Source organism: Vipera ursinii (assembly GCF_947247035.1).
Source record: "Vipera ursinii genome assembly, chromosome: 4".
Lineage (NCBI taxonomy): Eukaryota > Metazoa > Chordata > Lepidosauria > Squamata > Viperidae > Vipera > Vipera ursinii.
This window is the reverse complement of record NC_139514.1, coordinates 97,857,208-97,873,524: the sequence shown is the minus strand read 5'-3', so window position 1 is coordinate 97,873,524 and position 16,317 is coordinate 97,857,208. Positions and strand designations below refer to the sequence as shown.

Genomic DNA, 16,317 nt, shown 5'->3' with positions numbered 1-16,317 from the left:
CAGCATGGAGGGGAAATTCTGGCAGGTCCTGAATGGACAGAATTCTGGCTGCAGGGGCTGGGTTAGGAGATGCATCACATGCTAAACAAGACTGGTTTAGACTCCTTAAAATGAGTTATAGTGGATTTGGCTGACAACAGTGCTTTTAAGTCCTGGAAACTTTTCTCATGAGTGCCCGTCCATTCTCATGGAGCTTTTTTATCTAAGAGCCTGTGAAGAGGCTCTGCCAATGCAGCTTTGTTAGGCAGGAAAGAATGGTAGAAATTGAGGAGGCCCAAGAATGCCTGTAGCTCTCCATTGGATTTAGGGCTAGGAGCCAATTTAATGGCCTTCACTTTGGAATCAGCAGGGTGAATACCGTTAGCATCAATTCGAAATCCTAGAAATTCTGTTGAAGGGACCCCAATACTACATTTACTCTTCTTTAATTTGAGGCCTGCTTCTCGAAGCCTCTGTAAAACAGCCCTGAGCCTGCTGACTAACACTTCTGTGGATTCCCCAGCATTAAGTACATCATCAAAATAAGGGCAAACACCCTGAATGCCTTTAAGTGTTTGTTCCATGATCCCCTGAAAAATGCCTGGGGCAACGCTAACTCCAAATTGTAAATGCTTTACCTTGAAAGCCCCCCTGTGAGTCACGATCGTCTGAGCCGCGGCTGTTGCCTCATCAACCGGCAGTTGCTGATAGGCCTGTGCTAAATCTAATTTAGCGAAAATGGTTCCTCCTTGCAAGAAAGCTAAAATGTGGTTCACCACTGGGACAGGGTAAGTGTGTTGCTTAAGGGCTTTATTCAGTGAACATTTATTGTCTGGACATATCCTAATTTCTCTGTTGGCCTTAAGTGGCATGACTATAGGAGTTTCCCACTCCCTACCATCAACTGTTTTGCCAATAGCAGCACTGGAGACCTGGAGTTTGGGTTGCTGGAGAGCCATTAGCTGCTCCAGCTAACCACGTGGTTTTACACTTGAGCCCAATACATAACAGGTTGTAAATCAAATGATTTGATACATCAATTTCTTGTCTCTGAAAGGTAAATGATAAGTATTACTTTGAGGATCAGCAAAATCTACTACAAGTTATACTGTCAGTCAAAAGACCTTAAAACCATTAAGCAAAGTAATATGGTTATCAGTTGGCCCCATCGTTAAGCCAGAGCTTATATTAGAACCTGTTTGAGAAGCTGAAATTGAGACTCCAAAAATAACTGAATCCATCTTGCATCAGTCTGGAAGTAGGCTGGCCCCACAAGGTACAAGAAACAGATATAGGCAGGAAGACCAACTTTAGTGCTGATTTTAGGAAGGTGAAAGCTTAGAGTGAGATGAGTTTAGTGAAAAATGTTATCAAGAGGGCTTATGAAAAGGGAAAAAAATCATCAGTATTCAGATAGTCCTCGACTTACAACCATAATGGAGCCCTCACATTACAGTCATAAGTTGTGACAGTGATAAAGCTGGTCACCCAAGTGACCGACTTGATTTTTATTTTTTTATTTTTTATTTTAATTCCATTTATATCCCGCCCTTCTCCGAAGACTCAGGGCGGCTTACAAGCTTAGCAGTAGCCTTCATTCTATGTATATGCCTGCTTATTAGGGCTTTCACACACACCCCCAAGCGGCATTATTACAAAGTCAGCATAATTGCCCCCAACAATCTGGGTCCTCATTTTACCTACCTCGGAAGGATGGAAGGCTGAGTCAACCTTGAGCCTGGTGGGATGCGAACCTGCACTAATTGCAGGCAGCTGGTGTTACTTAAGGAGGCATTAGCCCACTGCTCCACCAAGGCAGATTGTACAATCTTTTACAATCTTTTTGCAGCAGTCATTGTTGGCTATGACCCAGTTTTGCTGAAAACCAGAAGGAAATGTGTTTTTTTACAAATTGAGGATTATGTAGAAGGAGACATGGGTATACAAGTATATAAAGAGAAGCCATGGAGAAAATGGTCAAGAACCTATTTACCATTATTTGCTTCATTTATACAGCTGCCTATTTCACTTTTATGTGACTCTAGTCTAGACAATGTAAAAATAACAAAACACAAAGCATGTCGGTATTATGTAACTAATCATCCCTATGCTCAGGCACAAAACCAAGTTTTAAAAGCTTTATGAAAGGCCTATATAGGCTGTATCTCATGCTAAGTCCCTATGCTCAGGCGCAAAAAGCTTTATGAAAGGCCTATAGGGACAGGGCCAATCTAATCTCATGGGTCGGGAGAACTGATATTCCAATGAGCAGGTACTCTGGCAGAAAAGGCTCTCCTTCAAGGGCAGCCCTGTGTAAAGCACATTGCAGTTGTCCTGTCTGAGGTCACAAGTGCCTGAGTGCCCATGAGCAGAGGCCCCAGTCCAAGAATGAACATAACTGACACACAACCTAAAATTGTGCAAAGGCCACAACTCTTTGAGCAGGAGTAGTGAGTCCAAGAATTTCCCCAGATAGCACACCCAGATTGTTTGGGAGGACCCCAGAACCAGGAGGCCCCAAAATCTACAGCCTTTCAGTCTTGCTTGGATTGAGCTGAAGCCTGTTTTGCCATATCCAGGTCCCCATAGCCTCCAGAGAGACCAAACCTCCACTGTATCACTCAGGCAGCCAAGGTATCATCAACATCCTGATGATAGGCTACCTCATACAGCAGCTTCATGTAGATGTTAAGCAAGAGGGGAGAACGTATTGAGCCCTGCAGCATCACATAAAAGGAAGGTCTGCCAGCTGGATCTTTGCCCCCCTCAACTGGAATAGGAAAGAGAGACCAGAACACTGTGCTGCCCACCCCCATCCCCACTCTTGGGGTTGATTCAGAAGGATATCAGTGTGATCAATCCATGCATGGTCCTATACTCAGGCCTGAACCCTGTCTGAAGGAGGTCCAGATATATTTCATTGCTAGAGAAACTGAATTAGAAATTCTGAATACAAGTTGCAGCTATCTAGACAAACTCTAAGAGATTGATGAAAGTGAATAGCTCTAGATAGTTGAATAGCTCTGGATAGTTGAAAGTCCATTTGGACAAAATGTAATAAAAGACTTCCTGGGAAGAAATGGCAGACTGAAGACAGCTCTGTAAAAGTGGAGCAGATGACTACGATGAAATAAAAAAGCTGGCAAATAGACCAATTTGTCTCTGGACAAGGCGAGGACTTGAGATGGCCCACAAATGTTCCAAACATATGATCACAAATCAGTGGCTTCCAGCTGCTTTTGAGCCTTGGGAGATGAGGAAACAGCCATCACCCATCTGAAATTGTGTTTGGCACTTTTGAAAAGGCTCCCATACTTCCTTTTCTAATCACTTTCAGAAATTGCTTGTTAGCTGCTTTTCAGTTATTAGGAATAGAATGACCAGTTTCACAGCACTGCCTTTCTTCTATCTTTAATGAGAGATGTTTTATGTAAGTTTAAGCACTTGAAACAGCTGTTAAATACACAGCAAAATAGGGGGATTAAAGCTTTGATATTAAAGAAAGTTTCAAACAGACTTATGGCTCCAGATAGATTTGAAATAAATTTTTGGAATTAATTATAAAGAACCCTTCCCATAGAAGAGTACTTTTGTTTTGAATTATCTTTTTTAATAATAAGACTTTTAAAAAAAGAACAGAAAAGGAACTAGAAGGACGTAAAGATTACAATTAAAGGAGAAGAACATTCAAACTCGAGTTACAAATAACAGAATGAAGGAAAATAATGTTACATTGGACATATTTAATATTTTCAAACAATTAATGCAGAAATTAATTTTATGTGTCTTTTGCCTCTAAATAGACTGTCTTTAAAAGATGTTGTCAATGTTAGAAGAAATTTTACATGAGGTAAAAGGAAAACAGATGAAACAAAAACAGCTGCCTTTATGCCTTTCCTCTCCCAGAGAAAGGAATCCTGGGAAATTCTTCCAACAATTGGCACCCCCAAGATGGGACTCCAAGACCAACTTGACCAATGGACCTGGCCTGAGTAAGCTTTTCACCACTGCTGCAAGAGGGCTTCCTGGACCTTGCCCATTCGGGGTGGGTGGGGGTGGTAGGAAAGGAAGTCTTGAGCTCAACAGCTTCTTGGAAAGCAGGTAAGTACCATCAAAAATTTTTGTGCCTTGTGCTCAGGGGTGACTGAGGAACAGGGGAATCCCCTTTTTCTCATCTGCAGCTGCATCTTGTTCCTTTTATGCTATTCCTAATGACACCCAGCCATCTACTAGCCCAAAAGGCTATGACCAAGAGAATCTGGAAAGCAAGGAGGGTTGACAAAAAATACAAGGATTTCTGCAAGGAGAAAAGGAGTGTGTGTGTGTGTGTTTGAGGGGGGGGGAAAGAGTGTACTCATACCTGGGAAGCTGCATCCTGATCTCTGAATGAAGTCCTGCTTTTTATTAAAAGGGGGGGTCCCTTACTCTAGCAAAATATAGAGTCCTCCCAGACCTAATGGTCTGAAAACAGCAAGTGGGCTGAGTAAGTAAAGATGGGCTGCTTACCTCACTAGGGGGTCCCCAGGGTGCAATGGGTGCACCTCAAACTGACAGGCGACCATGGTCAGATAGGGACAAGGAACTCTGTAGCAAGAGTTTCACCGGGATTTCCCCATTGGTGGAAGTTGCGGAAAGCCTGGGAGGACAAGAAACTGCCTACCCAGGTGGGAAATGGGAAGAAGCGTACTTCAAGATTCTGTAGGGATTGGGCTTCATTCAGGGATGCAGCAGTCAGTCAGATGAGGTAGAAAGAAGGAAAAGACAGAGAGAAAAAAGAGAACTCTGATCTTCCTCCACTTCTGTGTATTTTGCAATCATTAAGTTGATTGCAGAATTGCTAAGCCTGGAAGAGTTGCTTCCTACACAAAGTGATTATAATAAATGAACCAAACTTCAAGTCCCTTTTCAGAATAAAAGTTCAGAGCCCTTTTTTCAACAGTTGCTGCAGTTAGGAAAGAGCAGTTGCTTCACTAAAAAGACTCAGCTGAAGCATTAACCAAAACACTAACACTAACTTTAATCCTAGCCCAGCTAGGATAGCTGACTCAGGAATTCTGGGAGTTGAAGTCCATGAGTCATAAAAGAGCCAAGGTTGCCTACCCGTCTCCTAGCCCAAACTCTGATCCAAACCCTAGCCCTAACACTAAATCTAATGTTAATGCTAACCATAGCCCTAGCCCTAATTCTAGACCAAATCTTAACCATGATCTGCTTACACTAGCAGTAAACATGGTTAATGCTAATCCAAACATTACTTAACCATAGTTCTAGACCTAACCCTAGCCCTAAGCTTAACACTAGCCTTACCCCTAACTTTAACTGTAATCCTAACCCTAACACTCTAAACCTATCCCGATTCCTAGCCTTAACCAAAACCTTAACCCCAAGTCTAGATCTAACCCTAACCCAAAACCTAGCTCTAGTATAAGTTGTAACTGTGACCGTAACCAGTAATTGCAATCATAACCATAACCACTAACTTTACTCCTAACCCTAACCCTAGGCCTTACCTAAGCCTAGCCCTAGCTCTAGCCCTTAACCTAACCTAAACTTTACTCCTTACCTCATTCCTAAAGTTTATCCTGATCCTGAACCTAACCCAAACCTAAAGGTAACAATACTAATCTTAATCGTAACCCTAACCCTAATGCTAACCTTAATCCTCAACATTGCACCAGCCCTAGCCCTAGCCCTATGCCTAACACTGATCCTGACTGTGACCCTGACTCTAATGCTAAACTTAACTAACCATAACCATAATCATGACCATAATGATCACAATCATAACTATTACTGAAGCCGTAGATGTAGCCGTAGCCATAACCATATTCAAACCATAATCCGCCCCAGTACTCAATGTTAACCCTAGCCCTAACCCAAGCCCTAAACCTAACACTAACATTAACTTCAACCTTAACCCATTAACCAAAATGCTAACCAAAACACTGACATTTTTTTTGGCTGATGGAATCTCCAATATATCCAATCTGTTGAATTACACTGGACAGACAGAAACTTTTGGAAAAAGATGGTCTTTGAGTAACCCAGTCCCAAGTCATGTAGGTCTTTAAAGGTGACAGCCAGCACCTTGAATACACTTGGAAACACACCTGCAGCCACTGCAACTCATGGAGTAGTGGATCACATGTCTTGTGTAGCTGGCAGTATTTATTACCAGTCCAGTTATTTTTAATACAGATAGCCCTTGACTTACAACTGTTCATTTACTTGACCATTCAAAGTTACAACATCACTGAAAAAAGTGACTTATGATTGTTTTTCACACTTACAACCATTGCAGCATTCCCCATGGTCACATGATCAACATTCAGATGCTTGGCAACCGACTCATATTTATGACGGTTGCAGTGTCTTGGGGTCCTGTGATCATCTTTTGCGACCTTCTGACAAGCAAAATCAGTGGAGAAACCACTTTCACTTAACAACCGTGTTGCTAATTTACCAATTTAACAACTGTGACAAGAAAGTAAAATGGGGCAAAACTCACTTAACAAATCTTTCGCTTAGCAACAGAAATGTTGGGCTCAATTGTGGTTGTAAGTTGAGGACTACCTGTAGCTAATCATTATTAAATCAATACTTAAAGATTCTAAATTATCTCTTGCAAGGTTAGTTCATTTAACCTGATTCTTCCCTTAAAACATTTTGGCAAGTCCTCTAATGTGCAATTCCGTTGTTTTAACCATTCAGTCGTGTCCAACCCTTGGTGCCTCTATAGGCAAGAGTTCTCCATGCTACCCTGTCAAGCACAGCTTCTTTCAATTGTTGGGTGTTCATCTTTGTATCGATTTTGTTGTTATCCAGCCAGCGTCTTCTTTGCTTGTCTCCTTGTTCCACTAACCATTCCTAGCATCACTGACTTCCCCAGTGAATTTACACTCGTGATATAGTCAAAGTAAATCAGACATAGTTTTGTGATTTGGGTCATGTCATCTTGTCAAGGTAATAATTTAACAGCTAACCAGCTTGTATAATGTGAGATGTCTGATGTAATGATGGAAATGACTCAGCAGGGTCTATGTCCCTTTAAGAGCCAGCTGCATCTGTGTCTCTTTAAGAGCCTTTGTATGAAAGGGAAGGCTCCGCTGCTGTGTTCTCTCTCTTTCGTTTCCTGCTGTAACTGCTGTGTGTTGGAAACTGCTGCATTAACATGTGTATGTATATTGTTCCTGGTGTATGATATTGTAGATAGTGTAAGATAAACCACCATTTAATATAGACCATTGTTTACTCCTTGGTTATCTCAGCACAATAAGACTGCATGCTCTGACACATCTAATCTAATACAGGTAGTCCTCGACGTACAATCACAATTGAGCCCCAAATTTATGTTGCTAAGTGAGAAATTTGTTAAGTGAGTTTTGCCCCATTTCACAATGTTTCTTGTCATGTTTGTTAAGTGAATCATTGCAGTTGTTATGTCAGCAACATGGCTGTTAAGTGAATCTGGCTTCTCCATTTACTTTGATTGTCAGAAGGTTGCAAAAGGTGGCCGCATTGCAACCGTCATAAATGTGAATCAGTTGCCAAGCATTTGAATTTTGATCACGTGACAATGGGGATGCTGCATCGGTCATAAGTGTGAAAACTGGTCATGTCACTTTTTTCAGTGCCGTTTTGTCTTTGAATGGTCACTAAATGAACTGCTGTAAATTGAGGAGTACCTGTACATGTGGCAAATTAATCCAAAACACCTTCAGGTTTGTTGTTAAGCTTTAGGTTAGAATAATATCCTTTATCTTATGCTTAAGTTGGCATTACTTAAAAGGACATCAAAGAAAAATGCACATTTGCTTCCTTGCATCTTAGGTTCCATCTGGATTGACTTTAATTTCCTTTATTCAGCACATGGATAAATAGAAATAAATAAAAATTCATTATTTGCTGCTGCACTCTCCCGGCCCTTAGGCAACAGGCTGTTTTAATGGAGTTAAAGGTGCTCCTATAAGGGATTTTGTGGGGTTTTGATTAAAATATTATAAAGTGGGTTGCATTGTGCTCATCTTCAACAATACAGATAGCCGTCTGGATCATAGCATTTCCCTGTCTTGGTTCATCACTGAAATATGCATCAGCACTAATGCCATGAGAGTCACTAATTATACTATCATTTATAATATCATAAATTCTCACAGGGCTATACGTTGCTACATACCTGACTTTGATCATAGACCAGGCCCTCTTAACCAACAGCTACCTATTAGATATACATTACAGATGTTCACCTGGCTGGCAGCATCTACAAAGCAGGTCAAATCAGGCAAGATAAATGGTCACATAAGCATGATCAAAACCCTAACCTTTGGTATATATAGCAATAGCACTTAGACAAATTCCATATACCGCTTCACAGTGTTTCACATCACTCTCTAATCAGTTTACAGAGTCAGCATATTGCCCCCAACAATCTGGTTCCTCATTTTACCGACCTCAGAAGGATGGAAAGCTGATTCAACCTTGATCCAGGCAGCATCAAACTGCCAAACTGCTGGAAATCAGCAGAATCAGCCTGCAATACTGCATTCTAACCACTGCACCACACAGCCCATGAAATATGTGAAATATTAACAAGTGCAAAAAAGAACAGGGCTTTGATCATGATGATGCCATCATCTTGTCTGCGTTGACACCCCATGCCTCATGCTTTGCAATACTTCTTTTTCTGGAAGACCAGAAGTTGGCTTAGATTAGATATTTTTTGTAGTACAAGCAATGCTGGTTATTACAAATAGCAGCTTCTACAAAAATTAAGAACCTAATTTTGTGTGGATATGCATTTGTGTATACATAACACACATGCTGTAAAGTTTAAATCTTGAGCTTCTTTCTTTTGTCTCTTTTCTAAGCACTGCTTGTAATCCATTTCTCATCCTGGTTGGTAGTCTGCACTGGGCCTGTGTTTTACAAAATGGTCCTGCTTACTCCTATGCCCCTTACTTCCCATCTTGCTAGAGGTCTAGAACAATTGGTGGCAGCCATATTGCCATGCCCACTTCACCGCAGAGCCCCCACCACAGCCAACCAACCACAGGCTTCCATCTGCACCCGTCCCTCTATCGGGACTCCTCCCCTGGCAATGGTCCACTGGCGCTCCTTCCCATCCCCTTTTCCTGGACAATTCACGGAGGGACCCTTTTCTGTGTGGGACAATTCGCCATGCCTCCTAGCAGCTGGGAAGGGTGGGCAGTGGCCTTGGGCGCTGGGCTGAGAGGCAGACCACGTAGCACCTCCAACCAAGGGAGGAGCAGTTAATTCTCCAGAGCAGCAATTCTCTTGGGGACAAGCAGTGAATTGCGTGGGAAAAGTGGGGAGGGGAGGAGTGTGAGTGGACCAATGCTGGGGGAAGAACGCTGGCGGAAGGCCAGCCAAAGATGAAAACCTATGGCAGGATAGTTGTGGTGGAAGGCCTGGGGTGAAGTGACCGCGGCAAGGTGGCTGCTGACAATTGGCCATTGCCAATTGTCCAATTCCGCCAATTTTCCTATTCTGCTTGCTAGAATCCATAAGAATGCCAGACAAGGAAATGCAAAATATATACTTATACTTTGCAACATGAATCACATTTTTGAAAGGACTTTCAGTTTTCTCCCTGTACTGTGTGAATAGCTAATGTATCAAGTTTCATTCCTGACCCACAAGTAAATCACAGGTCTCCACTAACTCCTTAATAATCCATCTTGACTTAATTCCCAAGCATGACTTACTTAGATTAGAGTTTTTATTACAGACATGAATGAAACCTTAAAAATGTTGATGACCCATTGTAGTACAAAGAGATCAGAGACTTTATACATCTATGCTCCAGAGTTTGAACTCCAAATATTTCCTCCTGCCTTTCCAAATTAATAGATACTTGTTGCACCATGTAATGGATTTCAGATGAGACTGAGAGTTGTCTGTATAATATCCTTCTCTACCTGGGCTCAGCTGGTCCCTCAATCTCCACCCTCACAATGCCAAGAGTGCACAACCTTTTTTTTTTCTTTTCCAAGAGTTACATTGGACTTTAGGTGATATGATGAGAGATTCAATTTAGGTGAGATTAAACAAGATTCCATGCTAATTTGATTGAAATGAAGCTAGAGGAATATCCCAAGATAATTCTCAGAGGAAAAGGGATTGAATATTCAATACTCTATGTTTTTTTAATTACTCTGTAAACCAAGGACTATTTCATTTGACCAGAGAAATAACTCTAACTTAGATTGGTCTGAGTTTATCATAGCAATCTTTTTGCTGATTATCACTGAATCGAACAGCTAGTAACCCAATTAGTTAATTTCAGATCTGTGATTTGTTTATCGATATACTTTAATTTAGAAAAATACAAACCATACTCTTAAGTAAATCTGGAAAATGATTTGTTTTATTTGTCTATCTCTGGCAGCATAAATATGGAAACTATGGCTCAGACAGATGTTTAAGAAACAACTTCTAGCAGCTACAGAAATGATGTCAGAATATTGCAAAATACATGAGCATTTGTAACTCCCTAGAATAAACAACCATATGTGCAGAACACGCATTACTGCATGAAATCTATCTAAAGGCTAATGCAGTATAAACCAAATTGAACTTTGTATCATGTATTTTAATCTTTTGTATTTTAAGACCTGCACATGTATTAGAGAACAAATGAAAGTATATGATGCCATCAAGAGAGTAAAAGAACTGAAATGGAAATGGGCTGCTCACATAGCAAGAAGAACTGATGGCAGGTGGACCAAGGCAGTCCTAGAATGGGTCCCACTTGATCAAAAGCATCCACAAAAGAGACCTAAACCAAGATGGATCATGACATCAGCAAGTATTGCGGGCCCAACTGGCAAAACAAAGCTCAGGACCGAATTGTTTGGAAACATGTGGAAGAGGCCTTCATCCTGCAGTGGACAGAGTAGACCATGGCTAGGATGATGATGATGATGATGATGATTTTAACCTTATTGACATCTGTTTTCTTTCCCCAGATTCTCATGACCTTCCCCACATTGTGATGAGATGAGCAGGTAGAATGGCTTTGGGTTCAAAAACATTCTGCTACCAAGATAAAACCCTAGATTTCAACAGCAGCTCTGCTCTATGACATTGCTATTTTGCTTACTCTTACGTTATGTGACTGACTGAGGGATGAAATGCTACATGTAATAAATTTTAGAGAAACTATCTCCAGGCACACTTAGACCTGGAAAACCTAGATGTTTTGGAAAAAAGACATCGAAGACTATTATGTTGTAAGGAACATAGAAGGAGAAATGAAATATGTATGACGATCTGCTCACTACCAATCACAATGAATTTCCTACCAAGCATAGACTGGTAGTTCTTCTGCCAAGTGCTCTTCAGAAATTGAACAAGCTAGAATTGTTTATGTGATTCACTTTTTTTCTTATCTGGTTGAATTGTTTGTAAATGACTGGATATGGTTGACAAGGTTGAAGCAAGTAAGGTCTATGAGGATAGAAAGGCATGGAAAAATATAGTGAACAGTCTGTTCCCTTGTCATAAAATGGAAATAACATTATGGCATCTATTGTGCATGTATGGTAAGGTTTTTTTTCTAAAAAAATTATCTCTTTAAGTTTTTTGTTAAGGAAGAATTTTGTTAAATTTATGTTTCTGGGGTTTGCATAAATCCTTCTAAAGCATAATTATTTTTCATTCTTCTTTAAGCTTGTTAGGTATAGGTCTGTGGCCTAACTGGTTGGGTTGGCAATATATATGAACTACGATTGTATCATTGTTATAGAACTGTAATGTATCACTTTAACTATGTAATGCATTGCATCATAACTTCTAATGATTGGCCAGCGTTGTTTCCTACGGCCATAAGAGGGAGCTAGAGACATAGCTTCTCTCTCTCTGTTACGTTCACTCTCGCTTGCTGTTACTTGCTGTTTATTGTGGTTTGTGGGTTTGCTACTGTTTTGCTAAACCTGTAGAACTGTGTTTGACTTACGGACTGGTAAGAAGACTCTGTATCGGAAAATTCTTGGACTATTGTTATCTGCTATCTTTTTCATTGCTCGTGTATGACCTGGACTGTTTTACCCTGGACTGTGCTATTGTCTTATCCCACAAGTAAAACTCTTTTGTACACACCTCAGTGAATCTGTGTGGTTGCTGTGTAAACCTAACTACTCTCAGTATCCTCTTTTTTTGTGCAAGCTCTCTTTTGCTCAAGAGTTGCTCTGCTCATCCTTGTCAAAGCTGGTTTGAATGGGGAAATTTAAAAAAAGCCAAATTGTTTAGAATAAACTCATGAAGATGCTACAATGTACATATGGGAGTATATCAATCCAATCATTGACACTAATAATACCTCAAGATGGCCATAAGTTTAACTTTCTCCCATCCGTCCCTATTCAGTTCAACTCATGATGAACCTGGAAACACGGGGGGGGGGGAAAGGAAGAATGAAAAAAAGAGTGGGCAGAAACAGGAAAGTGAGAGTATCCATTCATTATAGTTCTTGGCCCCATTAACTGCTGGCTTGTATGCTACCTAACTCCTGTTCATGCCCTGATATTACTCCAGAGGAAATGTGAATTTTGACAGACCTTGAAAGCCTTCCAGACTTTCAAACCCCAAAATTGCACTAATCATAAACCAAGCATCATGTATGTGTTCCTTTATGTACTCCAATAAGTCCAGAGTGTCTCAAATTTCTTCTGACCAATCAAAACATATCACTGCTGTAGCAGACAATACCAATAAAGCACTAAGTCTGCACGCATGAACAGTGACTTCAAGCGCATTGAACGTCATAGAATTTATTTCCAAATAAATTTCTGCATTTGTACTGCTTAAGCACCAAGTAAACACAGAGCTTCAAATGTAGCATCAACAGATAAACAGTGTAATGTATCAGCACAGATTCATTTTAAAGAAATGGGATCACACAGAATGCTGGTATGTTCTTGTATGAGAGACCTCTAGAGAATACCAAGGTTGTAGGCTAGATTTCCATTCCTTTTATATATCACTTTATTCACATATACTATTATTTGACTGTACACTTGTGGAAAGGTTTTTCTCTGTATTTATGTATCTGATAGATCAAATATAATGTGAGCATACACCTCAATATGTTATTGTTATTTTTGTTATCATTAAATATAAAATTTATTTATTTATTTATTTATTTTTGGGACTTATATGCCGCTCTATCTCCCGAAGGACTCAGGGCAGCTAACAAGAATAAAAAACAATGATACAAAAGTTAAAAGAAATTAAATAAACAGCCCCAATAAATAAGTTAAACTAAACAATTAAAAATTAAAAACATTTTTAAAAACCCTGTCGTCAGTCCAGGTCAGCCTGATGAAAAAGGAATGTTTTAAGGCCGCGGCGAAAGGACCGGAGATCCGGGGCCATCTGGAGCTCAAGGGGGAGTTGGTTCCACAGGGCTGGTGCTCCCACAGAGAAGGCCCTGCCCCTGGGGGTCACCAGCTGACATTGTCTAGCCAATGGCACCCTAAGGAGGCCCTTTCTGTGTGAGCGCACTGGGTGATGAGAAGTCATTCCCGGCAGCAGACAGTCCTGCAAATATCCCGGGCCTAGGCCATGTAGGGCTTTAAAGGTAAGTACCAGCACCTTAAGTCTCACCCGGAAGACAACCGGTAACCAATGCAGCTCAATGCGGGAGGGGTGTAATATGGGAGTATCGGGATGCTCCCATCACTACCCGCGCAGCCACATTCTGCACCAGCTGGAGCCTCCGGGTGGTCTTCAAGGGCAGCCCCATGTAGAGAGCATTGCAGTAATCTCTATGGGAGGTAACGAGTGCGTGAGTGACCGTACGTAGGGCATCTCGGTCCAGATAGGGGCGCAACTGGTGCACCAGGCGAACCTGGGCAAATGCCCCCCTGGCCACGACTCCAATATGATCTTCAAAACTGAGTCATGAGTCCAGGAGGATGCCTAAAATGGTATCCATAAATTGAAATATTTGGATGGTATGGCAGCAGGAACTTCAACCATTATACAAAAAGATTTTAATGATAATCTTTGATGAGAGAACATTTTGAAATGGACTACTGCAACGCTCTCTACATGGGGCTGCCCTTGAGGACCACTCGGAGGCTTCAGCTGGTGCAGAATGCAGCCGTATGAGTTGTGATGGGGGTTTCCCGATACTCCCATGTAATAGCTCTGCTCCGCGAGCTGCATTGGCTTCCGGTTGCCCTCCAGGTGAGATTCAAGGTGCTGGTGATGACCTATAAAGCCCTAAATGGCTTGGGTCCGGGATATTTGAGGGAACACCTGCTGCCGGCATCAAGCTCCCTTCGTCCTGTATGCTCCCAAAGGGAGGGCCTTCTCAGGGTACCGCCGGCAAAAGATTGCCGGTGGGTAATACCCAGGGGGAGAACCTTCTCTGTGGGTGCGCCTGCCCTTTGGAACCAGCTGCCTGTAGAGCTCAGGACTGCCCCTGATCTTTGTTCATTCCGCCGGGACCTGAAGACCTGGCTCTTTGAGCTTTGCAGCCAGGACTGAGAATTTTAATTGTAATTTTATTTAATTGGGTTTTAATTGGAGTTTAAAAAAGGTAAAGGTAAAGGTTCCCCCGCACATGCGTGCTAGTCGTTTCCGACTCTAGGGGCCGGTGCTCATCTCCGTTTCAAAGCCGAAGAGCCAGCGTTTGTCCGAGGACGTCTCCGTCGTCATGTGGCCGGCATGACTAGACGCCAAAGGCGCACGGAACGCTGTTACCTTCCCACCGTAGTGGTCCCTATTTTTCTACTTGCATTTTTACGTGCTTTCGAACTGCTAGGTGGGCAGAAGCTGGGACGAGTAACAGGCGCTCACTCTGTTACGCGGCACTCGGGATTCAACCCGCCAAACTGCCGACCTTCTGATTGACAAGCTCAGCGACCTAAAACCCACTGAGCCACCGCGTCCCTTAATTGGAGTTTAACAGGGGTCTTATTTTATTCAAGGACTAAATCTAATTATTTTAATTGTTCTTAACTTTTGTAATGTGTATTGTTATTTTAAATTCCTTGTGAACCGCCCTGAGTCCTACGGGAGAAGGGCGGTATATAAGTCCAATAAACATAAACAAACATAAACATAAAAAAGCAAAACAGTACAATAGCTTTCTCAGTCATGTCTAATGAACTAATGCTCAGTTTTCAGAATTCCTTTTAACAATGAAGTTTGCCAGAAACTGAATTCCAAAGTTGTCAGCATCTGTAATACCTTCCTTCACAAAGCCAGTCCACTAGTCTGGAAGCTGGGTTGTTTCATCTGAGCATATCATTATAGAATTAATAACTTCAAAACAGCTGCATACTATACAAGGTCCATCCATTTTAAATACATCCTCTGGGCTGTGCTGTGACTACATATTTTGGCAGACAGAGCCATATAACAACCTGTGAAGGATTATGGAGAGGCGGGGGGGGGGATGGGAGAAACGGCAGTGAGTAATGACTATGAAAAAATGTATTTTCCACGTGTACGACAACCCATCTGCCATTTTGTGTTTGAGTGAAAAGCACAAAACCCACTCCGGAACTATCAATAGAAGATAAGAAATCTGGCCTGTAATTTCCAATCATGGATATGAAAAACTACTGCAGATAATGATAATATAATATACATCTAGATATTCATATATATGTATATAGAGAGAATCTGTAATTGCAATTCATAGAAAACAGCTGCATGACCTCGGGGGTGGGGGGAACTGTTTTAAAAAATATAGAGAGGTATTTGTCCCTGATCTAGGTTCTGAAACATATTTCCAAATTATTTCTGAAGGGCTTGGCAGTCCTTTAAAAATGTGATCCTTGGCAAGTTGCAGCCTATATTATATAAGTAGTGATCCACTTACGACCACAATTGAGTCCAAAATTTCTGTTAAGTCAGACATTGGATACGTGAGTTTTGCCCCATTTTATGACATTTCTTGCCCCAATTGTTAAGCGAATCATTGCAGTTGCTACGTTAGTAACCCAGTTATTAAGTGAATCTGGCTTCCTCATTGACTTTGCTTGTCAGGAGGTCACAAAAGAGGCTCATGGGACCCCAGGAGACAACAACCGTCGTAAATACGAGTCAATTCCCAAGCATCTGAATTGTGATCACGTGATCATGGGGATGCTGCAAAGGCCATAACTGTGAAAAACAGTCATAAAGTCACATTTTTCGTGCCAATGTAACTTTGAATAGTAACTAAATGAACCGTTGTAAGTTGAGGACTACCTGTGTCATTCAAAAGATCATTACATGTATAACCTTTGCTTTTTGCTTTCTGCAAAATCATATTTCAAAACAAAAAAATAGCTGAACCATGAATCCATACTGCTACATCTA

The 16,317-nt window shown here is 41.4% G+C and overlaps 1 long non-coding RNA gene across 1 annotated transcript; it reads left to right on the top strand.

Moving 5' to 3' along the window:
* Window positions 1-734: 734 nt before the first annotated feature.
* On the top strand, window positions 735-12,103 carry LOC310639831. Its single transcript, XR_014492410.1, has 3 exons — window positions 735-767; window positions 3,783-3,971; window positions 10,968-12,103. It is a non-coding gene; the product is annotated as an uncharacterized lncRNA (long non-coding RNA).
* Window positions 12,104-16,317: the final 4,214 nt, after the last annotated feature.